This window comes from Euprymna scolopes, chromosome 18 (assembly GCF_053919585.1).
Source record: "Euprymna scolopes isolate OS-2025 chromosome 18, ASM5391958v1, whole genome shotgun sequence".
In the NCBI taxonomy this organism is placed as follows: Eukaryota; Metazoa; Mollusca; class Cephalopoda; order Sepiida; family Sepiolidae; genus Euprymna; species Euprymna scolopes.
Genome location: NC_136499.1, coordinates 76657066 through 76675557, shown reverse-complemented (window position 1 = coordinate 76675557; position 18492 = coordinate 76657066).

The following is an 18492-nucleotide window of genomic DNA, read 5'->3' as shown; positions in this document are numbered from 1 at the left end:
AGATTGTTTTTGAGATTGATTTCTAAAAAGATATTTTATAAATAAAATCGACTTTAAAATTAAAGACTTAAATTACAATAATTGAATTTAAACATTCTTATTTCAATATTTGGCACAACACCTGCAAAAATGATCACAATGTCAGGATTTCATTTTATTTCAGAATCGATGGCAAATACTAATATTTAACATTAGTTTATCATTTAAGCCGATAAAAAGCCCTTTTTTTTTTTCGAGTCATAAAAGGATTTGGAGTTTCCTAATCAACCTTTCGGGTGCAGTTGCACGCTCTCAAAATAACTAAAGTGTTGGCTTTAAAAAAATTGGTTCATTAAAACTAAACAGGTTTAGTTTTAATAAAAAAAAAAAATTAAAAAAAAATCGCTTTGGTAATTAGATATGTCGTATGGTTATCCCTAATCGCTGAATAAAACCGCTAACGAGTTGAATGATTACGACATAAAATTAAACTCGGGTTCCTGAAACGGAAACTTCGTTTGTTTTTGTTTTTTTCTTATCAATATATTTACATTGTTATTTTGTTTTCATTTTCAATCATTCGAACAGTTTTCTTTTTCAAGTAATCCAAGTTACAAAATTCCCACTGTTTATTATGCTAAAATCACAATGACTAATGTATACCTATTAACCCTTATCCTTGAGTGGCCTCTGGGCCTTGATAAGTGGTGACACCCATGTAAAAAAAAAAAAAATCACTCGAACAGTTTTCAGTTTATAATGTACAGTTTTAAAAGTTTAAAAACTATATAGTTTTTACTTCAGGAAAATTAATGGGTCAGTTTTTACGATGTGCCCTGTTAAAATACTGTTAAAAACTCGCTCAATATATGTTACCGTGACATAGGTTGACATATATTCGGCGGGTTTTTAATAGTATTTTGTATAGTTTTTTATTTATAACACCTTTTCCCAAACTTACGGTGTTAAAGAGGGTGTGAGACGCCATCTTGAATTTTCCAACACATCGGTAAACACTGTATGTTTTTCGCGCTGAATAAATATATTACATTGAATAAAAACACAAAAAAAATATCCAGTTAGGTAGAAAAGTAACTTATCTTGCCTTTGATAACATTTATTTATATATTTGTTTTTGACTATTTTTTCGAATCTATGTGTACAGTAATCTTGCCAGGATGCGGAGGAAAATGAATGAAGGGGGAGGGGAATAAAATAAAAACATTTTGGAAACAGAGTAAGTTTGAAAGAATTGCTTTGCACAGAAAGAAATTAATGAAAAAATAAAATTAAATTTCTTTTCTTTCTTGATTTTTTTTTTAGTTTTTTATGAAAAAGGAAGTCAAAATTAAGACTATAAAAAACAATTTTTATTAAGAGCGAACCTCAGTCGTCAGGTCTGTAAAAAAAAGACGTGGAATAATAAATGTTTTCTAATACAAATTGTTTTTACTTATGTGTTCATTTGTCTCTTTGAAGTTCGTTTGTTTAATATATCGGTTTGCAATATAATTTTGTCATTCTGTCAGACTCAAATTTTAAATCTATATATCTATAAAAGTTAAAGTGTGTGTGTGTGTGTGTGTGTGTGTCTGTGTACATTTCCCTACGAAATAACTCTGTCAATTTTTAGTCTACAGACTCGAAATTTGATATACAGGGTACTGAGATTTGGAAAAATCTATGTGATCGGTTTTTAGCCAGAAATTTGGCGATTAAGGGGTCAAAGTTCAACGATTTGAGCTTTGAGAACTCTACCAAACTTCTCCGACAATTTTGGGTCTACACACTTTAAATTTTAGATATAGCTTCCGTGGACATGAATCTAACTTAATAACTTGATTTGAGCCCAAAACAATAAATTTTCAGGGGTCATAATAGGGGTAAAAGTTTAAAAAATTACCCCCTTTTTTTTGCTCAGCATACACCTCCAAACACCCGGGCAACGCCGGGCACCCATGCTAGTCTATATATCTATAAAAACAGAGATGTGTGTGCCACAGACGATTTCTGATTGGTTAATCCAATAATCACATCTCCTAAAAAACTATGGTTCGTAGGCTCTTAATTTTACCATAAAATATTATGGCTTTATTTATTGTCCATCTTGGAAGGGTTTAATTTTTTTCTAACTTGCCATTTACAAATTAGAAAAATACGAAACTAACTTACAATCTAAAAATCGAACCTCCGACTCAACGTCCGCCATTCAGAAAGCAAACGCTGGACAGATTATTAGTACTACTACTACTACAAACAATACAGCACGAAAACACGCGCACACACGCACACACACTCACGTCCACTACCGTCCTTGGCTACGTCACGTTGTTATGGCAACACGATAAATACACAGTAAATTTTATTTTCTTCATTTCTACGCAAATATTACGCAAATGTAAATCATATAGAATATCTGTATGAATATAATTACACGTAATAGTTAAATAAAGATGATCATCGTATAAGAGAACCGAAAAAAAAAAACTAATAGGGAATTTGTATAAAGTTGTATTCTCTTTTTAAATAAATAGAAAAAAGGGGTGTTGATAAGACTATCGATACTTATACAGTTTAGTGACGACATTAAAAAATGGAAATATTGAAACAAACATTTTATTGTACGTAACTGTTATAGACTGAAGTTCTCCGAGAAAAAATTTCACTTCATTTGATCAAGTAGTTTGTTCTTACAGCGAAAAACAATTATTTATCACGACGACGTCAACGTGGCCATTTTGGAAATGTACCTAGCAGAATACCTCCATTTTATGCCAAATTTCGCAATCTAGCCTTTTTTTTTCTCGCCATATTGAGATGCGCACAACACATCTGCAATTTTTTTACGTTTTTTTTTTTTTAAATCTGGAATTTTTTTGCGTATTTTTTTTTTTTAAATAAGAATACTATTGAATATGCAAAGAAATTGAAGAATGCAAAGAATTGAAGAATTTTTATACGAGATTATTTTCGAAACATGCCCAGTTGGACACGCATGGATAACTTCGAAACTTCGTTTATTTACTTCTGTTACAAATTAAAAAAAACAAAAAACACTCCAAACATGGCATCTGTCTTCGCAAAAAAAAAAAAAAAAATCTCATTCTGGTGGGGGGGGGGAAAGGGCTAGATTGGCCTAAAATGGAGGTATTCTGCTATGTGCGGCAGTTACCTGCCCTTGGGGAATTCCTGGGCCTGCAATAACATTTCCAAAATGGCCACGTTGACGTAGCCGTGATAAATCATTGTTTTTCGCTGTAAAAAAAAAACTACTTGATCAAATGAAGTGAATTTTTTTTCGGAGAACTTCAGTCTATAACAGTTACGTACAATAAAATTTTTTTTTCAATATTTCCATTTTTTAATGTCGTCACTAAACTGTATAAGTACCAGACTATCAATACACACAAAAAATATAGATTTATTTTTGGGTAAAGTTCCCCTGGGGTTTCCTTTCACTTCAGTAAATAATGGTATTTTGTTATATATATGGCGTACTATTATCCTTATATATATGATGTTGCTGTTTATATATATGTATAAGTGATAGTGTCTGTGTGTGTCTGTGCGTCTGTGTGCATTTCCCTACGCTAAAACTCTGTCAATTTTAAGCCTACAGATTCGAAATTTGATATACAGGGTACTGAGATTTGGGAAATCGATGTGATAGGTTTTCGACAGAAATTTGGCGATTAAGTGGTCAATATTCAACAACTAGACCTTTGAGAACTCTACCAAACTCCTCCTACAATTTAAGGTCTGAACACGTGATATTTTATATATAGATTCCTTGGACATGGATCTAACTTATTAACTTTACTTGATCCCTAAACAATAAATGTTAAGAGGTCATAATAGGGGTCAAAGTTTAAAAAAAATTGACCTTTTCTTTCCTCAGCATACACTTCAAAACACCTGGGCAACGCCGGGCACCGATTGCTAGTATATCTATAAAAACAGAGATGTGTGTGCCACAGACGATTTCTGATTGGTTAATCCAATAATCACATCTCCTAAAAAAGTATAGTTCTTACGCTCTTAACTTTACCATAAAATATTTTGGTCTTATTTATTGTCCATCTTGGAAGGGTTTAATTTTTTCCTAACTTGCCATTTACAAATTAGAAAAATACGAAACTAACTTACAATCTAAAAATCGAACCTCCGACTCAACGTCCGCCATTCAGAAAGCAAACGCTGGACAGATTATTAGTACTACTACTACTACAAACAATACAGCACGAAAACACGCGCACACACGCACACACACTCACGTCCACTACCGTCCTTGGCTACGTCACGTTGTTATGGCAACACGATAAATACACAGTAAATTTTATTTTCTTCATTTCTACGCAAATATTACGCAAATGTAAATCATATAGAATATCTGTATGAATATAATTACACGTAATAGTTAAATAAAGATGATCATCGTATAAGAGAACCGAAAAAAAAAAACTAATAGGGAATTTGTATAAAGTTGTATTCTCTTTTTAAATAAATAGAAAAAAGGGGTGTTGATAAGACTATCGATACTTATACAGTTTAGTGACGACATTAAAAAATGGAAATATTGAAACAAACATTTTATTGTACGTAACTGTTATAGACTGAAGTTCTCCGAGAAAAAATTTCACTTCATTTGATCAAGTAGTTTGTTCTTACAGCGAAAAACAATTATTTATCACGACGACGTCAACGTGGCCATTTTGGAAATGTACCTAGCAGAATACCTCCATTTTATGCCAAATTTCGCAATCTAGCCTTTTTTTTCTCGCCATATTGAGATGCGCACAACACATCTGCAATTTTTTTACGTTTTTTTTTTTTTAAATCTGGAATTTTTTTGCGTATTTTTTTTTTTTAAATAAGAATACTATTGAATATGCAAAGAAATTGAAGAATGCAAAGAATTGAAGAATTTTTATACGAGATTATTTTCGAAACATGCCCAGTTGGACACGCATGGATAACTTCGAAACTTCGTTTATTTACTTCTGTTACAAATTAAAAAAAACAAAAAACACTCCAAACATGGCATCTGTCTTCGCAAAAAAAAAAAAAAAAATCTCATTCTGGTGGGGGGGGGGAAAGGGCTAGATTGGCCTAAAATGGAGGTATTCTGCTATGTGCGGCAGTTACCTGCCCTTGGGGAATTCCTGGGCCTGCAATAACATTTCCAAAATGGCCACGTTGACGTAGCCGTGATAAATCATTGTTTTTCGCTGTAAAAAAAAACTACTTGATCAAATGAAGTGAATTTTTTTTCGGAGAACTTCAGTCTATAACAGTTACGTACAATAAAAATTTTTTTCAATATTTCCATTTTTTAATGTCGTCACTAAACTGTATAAGTACCAGACTATCAATACACACAAAAAAATATAGATTTATTTTTGGGTAAAGTTCCCCTGGGGTTTCCTTTCACTTCAGTAAATAATGGTATTTTGTTATATATATGGCGTACTATTATCCTTATATATATGATGTTCATGTTTATATATATGTATAAGTGATAGTGTCTGTGTGTGTCTGTGCGTCTGTGTGCATTTCCCTACGCTAAAACTCTGTCAATTTTAAGCCTACAGATTCGAAATTTGATATACAGGGTACTGAGATTTGGGAAATCGATGTGATAGGTTTTCGACAGAAATTTGGCGATTAAGTGGTCAATATTCAACAACTAGACCTTTGAGAACTCTACCAAACTCCTCCTACAATTTAAGGTCTGAACACGTGATATTTTATATATAGATTCCTTGGACATGGATCTAACTTATTAACTTTACTTGATCCCTAAACAATAAATGTTAAGAGGTCATAATAGGGGTCAAAGTTTAAAAAAATTGACCTTTTTTTTCCTCAGCATACACTTCAAAACACCTGGGCAACGCCGGGCACCGATTGCTAGTATATATATATATATAACCATTAACAAGTAGCTTTGATTATATTATTCATCATTGTTAACATGATCAGTATTTTGTCATTTGTCATTTACCTCCCCACTGACTTATAGCTATAGTCATCGTTTTGTCTGCAGGGACCTCTTATATCACAAGCATGCTATGGTTATTTGGTAAACAAAGTAAGCAACAGGGGGGGGGGTAGGCTTCTCCTGTACAAACATTGCAAGTTAATGGACTAGAACAAAGTATCATTAGCAAATTAATAATGGTAGGCATTTTTTATCTCAGTCATTTGTGTTTCAAGTCTGGCATAGCATTTGGCGCCTAACAACAATTTGCATTTATCATATTACACTAGAGATTTTTATAATGGAATCTGTGATATAAAAACTGAAGGGTTGAAATACTATTGCAATCCTGATTAATGAACCGATTCAGAAACAAGTTCTTGTTGGATAAGCTTTGCACCTTACACTCCAGTTTCCGTGCTACACTGTTTTTCAAAAACATATTGCAGAATCGGTTTCAATAGAAATATCAGGTTTGTTTTATAAAGAGGGTAGAAATAGTATGCGGTAGGGGCTAAGGGTGTACGTCAACCTCCAGCTGCTTTCGTACATGTTTTTTTTTTTTTTCTTTTAAGCATTTTTTCTGCAATTAAGAAAAATTGCAATATCATAATGACGGTTTAACAAAATGTCTAAATATGGAAGCTATGAATTATACACGGCATACAAACTGGAGATACTTTAGAATACAGTGACATGTTTCTAATAAAAAAAATGTCAGTTATGATCCATAAATTTCATGCAGCAATCCTCCCATAAGGATGTAAGATTGGTTTGAGTAAAGTAAATCGTTCATTACATACTTGAAACGGTGACGATTCATTTAAATTGTGTATCATGAAAAGTGAAAGCTAAAAATAAAATGAAATTATGATCTGCTATGTAAATTGTGCCTTTCCTACATGAAAATTCTTCTTTCACACTCCTCGGCTTAAAATTCACAGGAAATATAAACTGGAACAAATACATTAAGAACATTGCGAAGGCTGCTGCAAGAAAGGTGGGATCCCTCTCTTGTGCTAGAAAATTACTCACGCTGAAGAGTATCCTGTACCTCTACAAGACCACCATTCGTGGAATATTGTTACCACATCTGGGTTGGTGCATCTACCACTGGCCTCTCCCTTTTGGATAGGGTTCAATCTAATAGGTTTCACTTTGTCAACTAGACACCAACCCCTGTCCCATGGCCGCAATGTTACATCCCTCTGCTTGTTTTACAAGTATTTTAATGGAATCTGCTTTGATGAACTTATTGCACTTGTGCCCCCTCGATGTGCATATCCAACAAACCCGCTTAACAACAAAATCACACCCCTTCACTGTTGAGGTCCCTAAATGTCAGAAATTTTTCTACTCTAAAAGATTCTTCCCTAGAACGGCTACACTTTAGAATTCCCTTTCTGCTACCTGCTTCCCAAACTGTACTGACATGCAGAAGTTCAAATGCAACGTAAACTAACATCTTAACCTTTCTTAGGCATGGTAACATTAGTTAGTAGCCTCTTACGTCCAAGTGGCAATATGCCTTGTTTGGGAGTGGAGGTGAGTAAAGAAAAATTATTATTATTATTATTATTATTATTATTATTATTAGTAGTAGTAGTAGTAGTAGTAGTAGTAGTAGCATTAACACAAATTTTTGATAAAAAACTTACTGTTTCATTGATAGTAATATTAAGAATTAAAAAATTCCACAAATAAATGATGTTGAGAGAAATGTTATACATTTCTAGTAACTTATTTAGTCGTGGTAAGAAATGGTTTATAAATGGAAAATAAAATAAATCTCTGTTTCTTGACATTGTTATCATATCGTCCATTTAACAGCTATTAGAAATCGACTTCCAACCTAACATATCTCTCTAGTTCATCTTTATCACTTCCCCCATGTTTTACCTGCTAACTCCATCCCTACTACTTTAACTGTTCTACATCTACTAACCCAAGATTTCTCATCTATTCTATGAATGTGAAAACTCGAACAAATTTTCCTGTTGCGCACACATCTCTCTACACTGTTCAGATATAATCTTCCACTGAGGTCATCAGATCAAAGCCCGCCTTTACGACTCACATTATGCTTCAATCAGGTTCTGCCACACAGAAGTAGAGAGTGTGAGTCACGTGACATCCAGTTGTAAAGTTCTACTGGAGGACGTTTATTATACAATGTGACACAATGGAGTGTGCAAATATCGCCACAAGAAAACCTGTAAATGCTGAATATCCAGTGTAGCAGTCATGAGAGCATTTACTAGAAACAACAGTTGGAAATAAGTCTTGTATCATCCATTATGACTATGAAAACCTGCAGCTACATATCCAGAAAACAGAGCTAATAAGCATGATATAGTGAGATGGGACAAGAGGGAGAGAGTAGCAACCCTATTTGAAGTAAGTGTCCTCAACGATGCTGGCCTTATCAGAGTTGAGAAGGAGGATAGCGAGATACCAAGGCAACTTATGTACGATATGAAAAAACTGGAACCTTAAAAAGATTCCAGAAATAATAGAAGCAATCGGACTCATGAAAAAGAATTTCGAAAATTATCTGTTGAATATACCCAATGAACCAAGTATAAGTGAAATATAAACAATTGAACTCTTAAGAAGATCTCTGTTGGATTGACTGATATTGTGAGAGATTGTTTGGCATCCGGTAAGATGCCGCATCCTCATGAAATGATAAGAAAATTAAAACAGGAAATGATTGGCATAGCTTTCTCCTCTATACAACATATGAACTCAACCCCCAGTTATTTACGGTAAATAGACAGCGATATTTACTTTAAAAAGAATTAAATTGCTACAATTTTAAATAAACAAGAAATAAATTCGTTTTATTTATGTAAAGAATATTTAACTGACAATGTCAATTACGAAGGAAAGAGTCATTTTCTTACTATTAGTATTAACTCTAAAAATTTATTATTTCAAAAGAAATATTATTAATATATATTAAATAGTATAAATTATACAGATTGATATATAAAACACCGTGAAATTTCTATGGGATCTTGCTAGTTTAAAAATACTCATGATAGCAACTTCGGGTATTCATCCGTCTTTGGTAGGCATTTTCTTATCTCCAGTGACACAAAGTAAATGTTGCACTATATTTGTAGATTTTATGTCAACATACGTTTATTTATGGCACATGAATCAGTTTTGTAGATCGGAAAACAAAAAGTAAGATTTTATGTGTTGCCGTTAGAAACAGATACAGAAAGGAAGTCACTTATTGAGAAGATGCAACGATATTATACAGAAGAGAATTTGAAACTGTCAGACATATTATGACATTAGACTTTTCTTAGGAAAAAAAGACAGAAATGTCACCTGCCAAATATCCAGGCAGCTGCTTCTTTTTCAAGGACATTTATACCTCTCAACAACAACAAAGAAAAAGGAGATAAAAGATGAATTCCTCTTATAGATCTCATTGATTCAACAACTGTGGCTTCATCCCTGTCAGCAGTAGTGTCAATGTCAGTTAATGGTTCGTCCTCACCTCTCACATTAATTCTCATTCAGAGCTACTTGCTTTCTTCTTTTTAATATCCTTTGCTGCCCTTATTTCTAACTTGATTTCCTTTCTTTTTAAATATATTTATGATTTCTTCTTGTGAAAATCTTTGATACTTTTCTCTCACTATTCTTCTTCTCTGAAATTCTCTTTTTTATATTAGATATGAGTTTCTTTATTATTTATTAATTGACCGCCATCTTTTTTTTTCTTAATAATTTTAGATTGTTTTCAAGAATTCATTCAGACGAGTCACTTTATTTGCGAATTGAATTCTACTGATATTTTCGTAAAATTACTTGTTCCAGAATATTAGTTTATAATCATGTTTCTTACCGCATTTCTTTTTTTTCTTTATTTACATTGGGTGTTACTCTTTTTTTCTGTTTTAATGTATATTCGTGCTCTCCTACTCTCCCTCCCTTATAATGAATATAGTTGTGAACCCTGAAATCAGTTATGCTGAGTTCAAATCCTGTTGAATCTACTGTAGTAATTTATGCTTAATACTATTGAGAGATCTATAAACTCAGCTATGTGTAAACTAGTACAACAAACTAAACTTGTGTACAACTAAATGCATTCTATCAACGATTTACAATAAGTATTGAGTTTGTGCATTAAAAATCCTATGAATTTTGATATACCATAAAAAAAGGCAAACCTTTCTCTCTTTCTCTCTTCGCCCACTCATTTTCTCTCATTCTTTTAGGATATCACATTTGCAAACATCTTCCCTTTTCTGCCTTTCTGGTTGTCAATTCATTTTTCCTCCACCCTGATCTACTACTGTGGTGACATCTACCAAGATCACTTACACCAAGAATAAAACGCTAAAAAAAGAAATTGAAAAGAAAAAGAAATCATTTGTCAAAATGTACAACAGTATTTCTTTTTTTGTTCTCCGCAGATTGGTTTCTACGAGTCGGATGTTTTTCCTTTTCTTTTTATGTTTTCTTTGACCAGACTTTAGCATTCATTCATGAATCACTTCAAAGATTTTTAGGAACCATTTTTTGCAAAGGCATAACAGAATTAATTATATATATATATATATATAATATAAAGCTGAATGTCTGTGTGTGTATGTATGTGTGTGTGTGTGTGTCTGGTCACGAATAGGCTCCTATATGGTTGAATATTTTAAAAAACTGATTACATATAATGATAGAAGATGTATCGAGACACAGGAATGAGTATGTTTGATCTGGCAGAATGGTGGTTCATTAAAATTGTGGGATCTGCGTTCGCGCCTGGTCCACAAAGTATGGAAATAAAAAATTTAAAAAAATGTTAACAAATATTTTTGATATAGATGTACATAATAATACTTTGATAATTATGTTTTAACTTAAATAGGGATGATATAATAAAATTGTGGGGGTCTGCGTTCGCGCATGGCCTCCATAGAATGGAAATAGGCACAAACTTTAATAAAGACTTTTCATGTCTATCTGCGTAAGTATACTTTGATAATTATGTTTCAATTTGAAGAAATATGGTATAATAAAATTATGGGGTGTTCATTCGCGCCTGACCTCCATAGAATGTTAATATATCACAAAGTTTAACAAGATTTTTTTAAAAGGGGTGAGAGCCCACAATAACACCTTAACTTTAATCTTAATTCACGTTAGCTTTTATTTATTTTTTTGAGTTGAATTATATTGTGTCAAATAAATTCACCTCATAAATTCACGTTCTTATTAAAGTGAAAGCAAAAAAAAAAAAAGTCGGAACTTTAGACAATTCTCGACACAAATTTTGCATAACTCTTTTTTTTCCTTCTCCACTTGCACCTGGCACTCTTTCGAAAATAGATAAATAATAAAAAATAAGAACGTTACTTGTTATCGTGTCAAAAGAAGGAAAAAATACTGCTGACATGATTACGTGTCTTTTTAAAAACATTTGCATAACCTTTTTATTTTTATTCATATATCTGCTTAAGCTTTTTTTTTTGTCAGTCTACTAGAAGGAATTCAGTTGATTATAACCCTTTCCACGTGTTATTTACATTACAATAGTGCAACCTTGAATCCGACGGCGCAATCCTATACCGTTCAATACTGTAAAACTGAAACGAAGCTGTTCTGCTTTAAAAGGGCGCTATTTTCTTCTCATTCATATTTGTAGCGATTCTTTGCTTTAAAAAACTTAAGTAATTACATGTTTACTTTTTTAATATCCCATTTTGCTGTTTCGGATTATTTTACTAAAGCTTCATTATTTTTCAAAACTGTTTTTGTTTCTTTGTTTTTCGATATTTCGTCGATATTATTTAGTAAGAGTGTTTAGCAGAAAAGCCAACAAACGACTGCCCGAAAAAATAAATATACAAGAAATAAATGTTACCAAAGTCAAGAAAAATTCAGTTCATGTTTTCTTTTAGTTTTGAAATAGTTTTTAATGCTCTTTACTTGAAATAATTTCAGCGAACCGAAATTAAAACGAAATTTGAGGCGATAAAAAATGAATTTTTATATAAACTACACATGCCATAATCGCATATTCCTCAAGCACAAAATAACGAAAAACATTAAAATATGTTTATACATATTCCTTACGTTGACGGAACTCTCTAAAATTGTTAACACAGAATGCACAGGTGCCCCTCCTTCAAATTGAAAATGGGGCTCTCCATTTCAAAGTCGCTGCCATTTTGAGTTTTTTAAATCGGTTTGTGAATTAAAAAAAAAAAATTTTTTTACAAACTACTTAAAAATACAAACCAATGAACTTTTCTACCATAAAAGTAACTTTTATTGACTATGGTAACATTTATTTCTTGTATATTTATATTATTATATATATAACATTTTCTCTTTGTAAGGAAACATAATTTTGTTGGTCACTCTTGGCTACGAATGGAAACAAAGTTGATATAAAAAATATATTTTCGCGAAAATTATCTTTACTTTCATCATATTTTGCTTAGGGTAAAATTTCTGAGTATCAAAACCTATCTCTTTACAACCCCCTCCTTTTCATAATCTATCATACTTTCATCAATCACAGTCCATTTTCCGCCAGCTGTTTTTGAGCTCAGTCAACGACAGGTACTTCTGCTAGTATATATATATATATATATATATATATATATATATATATATATATATATATATATGCTTTTAATTTGTTTTTACATACTTAATTTTCCAGAGGTAAGTTAACCAGTAAAGTATAACGAGGTTAATACAAAAGTGCTCAACACCGAAGTAGAGCAGGGTATCTTTTTTAATTTGTTTTTACATTAGAAGTAATGTGTTGCAACATAGTCATGAGCATGTTTCGGTCTTCTAGTAGTTCGTAACTAGAGACCTCTTCAGGCAATCACGCTTATATTGAAAGAAATCAGTAATGAATCTGAATCACCCCATGAATCACTCCAACACAGACAAAATCCAATCAACCTTGTTTTACGCACAGCTGAACCCCACCCCTATCTCCTTCATAAAAACTTTCTTACTGCAAGTGTAAAAACAAATGTAACTTACTGCTAATGTAAAAACAAATTAAAATTATACCCTGCTCTACTTCGGTATTGAGCACTCTTGGATTAACCTTGTTATATTTCTCTGGTTAACTGACCTCTGGAAAATAACAACCTGAAATTATATATATATATATATATATACATGGGGTTGATTCGATTAAAACGAATAATTAATTGTATACCTGCAATTGATTTAAAATAGATAATTTTCAAAATAAATTCAAACATTTTGTAAATACAATTATATTTCCTTTTTCACAGAAAAAAATTTGATATATTTAATTTTCTTGATATGAATTTGTTGATTTAAAAACCATTAGAAGCAAACACTATAAACATCATCCATTTTAAGGACAGCCTTAAATTAGTGCAATACGCCTGAGTGGAATTAGATCAAAATTTTTTATGTTAATACGCTTTTATTTCACTTACATATAAAAGACGGTTTCTTAAAATAATTTCATCGTTTAATTTCAACAGTTATTTATGCAAAATTTCGACATACAAAATGTTACCCAGAAGATTATTGAGATTTTCTTGTAAATAATTGTTGAAGGATGATGCATTGCAATTTGCTGATCTTGGAAAGATCACATCAAATATTAAGAATTTTCAACATTTTGTTGGCTTGAATAGAAGCAGCAAAAATAGAAGAATATTTTTTTATTTATTACTGTGAGAATGTTATTTAAGGTTAGATAACAATAAAATCCAAGACATTTGGATATTCGCCATTAGAATTTCCTTTAAACATACTCTTTAGTCAAGTGTATTCTGTCTGGTGTTTAAGAGAAAAAGAATTTATGCTAAGAGAATGAAACACTTTCTCAAAAAAAAAAAACAAAAAAAAAGGCAGCAGAAACGCCAATCCGGACTCCTCCTCAAAATTCCTTTTATTAGAACTTGCTTTTAACGATTTTGAAAATGATTTCCCCACTTTATCTTTCTTTCAATGTTTTATTTCATTCACTCTTTTAGTTTTCAAATATGTTTCTTTGATTAATTTGCATTATATGTAATGCCGAATTTAGACGTTACTAAAAAGTTATACAAATTCAGAAATACTGTTTCAGTTATGTAACATCCTAAAAGGCAAAGGAAATTTGAATTTGATTTTTATTATCAGCAAAATATGAAGATAATATTTGCATTTTAGGAAGTAAAATAACCCTGACGTTTATAAAACCTGAGGAACGCTGCAAAAGTCATTTATGAATCTATGGCTATTCATATATCAAGCATCTTAAAAACTGTTTCTTAAAGACTTTAATTAAATATCTACTATATAATAAATAATATATTCTTTTATCGCACAGCAAACCATAAAATATGTTTAAGCATTAAAATAGATGGTTTGGTTCGAAACAGGAGCCATATACAGACTAATAGACAATCAATTCTGGACAAATATGGTGATAATCGATTCTTGGAAATTTAGTTGATATAAACTCTAAAAACATCTAAAATTTTATCTTATCTATTTTATTACTCTGATAAATATTTCCAATTCAAAAGAGTAAATCAAATAATTTTGACTCAAAATAGTTTCCAAATTCTCTAGAATTATCCTAACAGTTCCTGAAATTTGAGTTGAAAATGCTAAAATGTTAGATGATCATTGAGTAGGGGTTGGAGTGTTTTAACCAGGGTAAAACTTGTGTGCAATCACAATTAAATTAAAAAAGATAAATTGACAAAATTCAAAATTAGTCTTTCTGTTCGATATATTCTCCTTCTTTCTCTTTTTCTATATCTTCGTTTTTCATTCCATATTTTTTTTTATTTCCGGGTTAAATAATATAAATAATATTAGTGATATTCCTCATTATTTATGATATTCCAGTATTCTGTTTCATAGCTAATTTTATTAGCATTGACTGTTATTAAACAAGAAAGAAGCTCATGGAATTTTCGTGTAGTTTTAGATACAGATAGAAAATTAGAAAAATTGTTGGCAGTGGTTGTAATTAGATGAGTGTTTGCCGTGAATGTTTTACAGGAGTGAGACCATAGCTTGAACTCAGCCGAGCACTTGGCATGAAATAACGGTATAGCAGAGATAAACTCGCTACGTTTCTTCTGTGAGAAAGACATAGCAGAAAGAACGAACATCTCCCACCAGATTTCAAAATCGATTTTTTACTCTGTCAAAAAAGGAAAAGTTGCTCTGTGCTTAACCTCTCGAAGATGTGGCAGCAGTACATTATTTTAGGGAGTATTTAGCCCTTATATAGGTAGTAGATTGAATTGAGAGTGAGAAATCTTCTGGAGTGGTAGAATGATCCAACCATTTTCTGGAGATCTTGGCAACGGATTTAAGTCTTCCATTTCAGACTAAGAGTGAAGGCCAGACCCAGAAGCTTATTAAGGAAAAGTGCTTCCTTATGATGAAATCTGGAAAATATAGAAACTTGTTTTTGAAGCGCATGTGGAACAAAATACACGGGGCTACTTTTCAGCTGACTATAACATGGTCGTTTTCAAGTCCAATGTAAACACATTCTTGTTGAGCTGTCCTCGGTAATAATCAATTTCAAATTCAATCCCCAAACAAAAGAATATTTTAACATGTACTTCTTGTGAATAAAATATATGGAAACACCCTTACAAATAAAAACGTTTATTAACTCAATTAAAGTAAAATAATAAATGAGACAATGAAAAATTCAAAAACATTGAATATGCATACAGCAAATAGTTACTTCACAATTTTGATTAAAAAAGCTCTGATAAAAAATTCTTATAGAATAATTAATTACAAAATATTTCCAAGCAATGAATTGTTGAGTAAAATCTCAAGTTCATTTTTTTCTCAAGCATAATTAATTTGGATTTGAATTTCAAGTATTTATAAATACCTACAATAGAGTGCTGAATTCAAGTGCTAAACCTTGAGGAGTGCAAGTAGAACGTATCTGCGTTCAGATGATTACTGCTTATATTTATACAGAATTAAGTTCATTTAATCCTGCATATTTAAATGGAAGAAAAATAATATGAATGATTGTCAATTTAAATTCATTGCTATTGTTTTACTGAATGGAAACTATAAAAGAATATAAAAAATAGTTTTCTTCTATATTTTAATTAATATGTCATCCTATAATGAAATAATAACTTTTACACTAAATAGCAGCATGATATGAATATAATACGTGCTGTAACATCTCTTAATATACTCATATTGACTGTTTTCAACATTTGTGGTATATCCTCGTTCGGTGAAGGAGAGATCCTTCTAGACTGGGGCGAGTTTTAATTTATCTCAATTCAGAATGACCCATTTAAGAGAATTTAAAATACTCAACATTAAAAATCGACCTTATATCTAACTCTGCTCTCTTGTAATTAAGTAATTAGAGACACACATTTGAATAAATGCCTTCGTGTTGTCTTTAGTTTTAAAAAATAAAGGGACTCAGACATAATGCTGAACTGATTATATGGTTTTATATCATCAGGTAAAGTTATAGTTAAAGCAGTTGATGAGACACAAAGCAAATCTATAATCTACCAAGTGGGACACTATTTCTTTGTGATAACATGAAAAAAAGGAAAAGTTTCCATCCTTTTAAGCACATCACTTTATAGGTTATTTATAGCAGGTCATTCATTGAACTTGATTTTGGTTTCTGTTTGTCGTTCATTTTGTTCCAATTATTTTTACAACTTTCAAGTTTCTATTTTCTTGCATTCATTTTTTTTTTTCGGACTGTTATCCTCATTTTCACAGTTGTTGTTTTATCACGTTTTAAGTAATGGAGTTTCTATTTTCTTCTTTAAACCTTTGAATCTCAGGTTAGATAATAGTGGGCAAGTGATGGAGGAGACTGCTTTCTTACTCTTCAAGCTAACTTCCTTTGGCACCATGGGACTGAAAATTCCTTTACTCTTTCAAAAAATATTTTCTGTGTTTTGGTAACAAATATACTTATAATGAAAGTGTAAAGTCGAACAGAATGAAGGAAGTAAGCGACCACGTGTCTGCGCGTGTTGTCTTACCTGCTGGGAGGATCACAGGGAGGGCAGAAATTAAAAATGGCGGCTGTAGTTTTTGTAAGATTATTGAGCGATAACGTCAGGCCTCACGTGACTGTTTTTCTGGCCGCCGATTGGCTGATGACGAACGCTTGGACAATAAAAAGAGTATGCTCAGAAGATCGACGGCATCAGTGTGATTAGAAGTTCGACGTGTGTGTTAATCAACTGCCGTAGTTGTGAAACGAATTCAGAAAGTCAACTAATTGATATGTATATACTTTTTTTTGCTCCATGATTTGCCCATTGAACTACGAAATTGGCTCTGCTGTTCAGGACCATCACATTAATTCTGACTAACGGAACCTGTGGAAATTTCACAGTACCATCTTTCATATGTAGTATATTCTGCTGTACGTTCTGTGGACGTTCAGCATGAGTGGAGATTCTGTGATATTATTGTAGCCTTTCTGTTTAAACTGTAAAAGTATTTATCTAATTAATCTGGTTAATGTAGTGTCAGAATATATTGGTTATTATGTTATAGGAGTCTTTGACATATTTTCATGGTATGAACGCCCGGCATGAATGGAACCCCACAATACCATCTTTAGACAGAACAGATACTACACTTGAACTCTAACCAGAAAATCCAGAAGGTATATTTTAGTTTCACATACGGCCCAAAAGTGACATCATTTTGTTTTCGACAGTATGTCTTTGGTGATCGGGAGATCCTATTTATTAAAAAGGAGGATAGAAGATGATAACACACTACGAACATCAAATTAGTGCATGTTTATACTAATAATTTGATGTTCGGTTTAGAACGATAAGACAATGTAATTCTAAAACCACAAATCGAAAATTCGTTTCTTTCGAACAGAGAATTTAGGACGCTGAAAGCATACACAATAGAAGAGAGATTAAAAAAAGAAAAATAATTGTCGATTTTGTTTCAAAGTCAAGATATTTTTATAAAATTAAGACATTTAACTTATTCTGAATCTATTATTTTTTTTAAATAAACCATGGCACATGTACTTATGTTAAAGGTACTAATAAATTATTAAATATTTCACAACCATTTTTATATTACAATTTTAAGAACAAATTTTCAATGAGAAATCGTATCAAGGAGGCCATTAATACAAAATAATAAGGTTTCACTAATAAAAAAAAATAAACGTCAAAAGAGAAAAACAGGTTTTCTTCGAAACATACAGCCCAAAAAGCAACATCAATTTAAGAATTTTTGTTTTTACATTGAGTCATCAGTGATGGAGGAGATTCTATTTATTAAAAAGGAGGATAGAACGTGATAACACCCCACCACCGTTAAATTAGTGTATCTATATATACCAATAATTTAATGTTCTTAGTATGCTGTCAGCTATTAAATAAATAGGATCTCCCGATCAATGGCATTTATAATCTGGAAACCATGAAACACGTATGTACGCTATCTCTATCTCTACTATTATATAAAAGGAACTTTGTCCGTATGTCTCTGTATCTCTATGTCTGTGA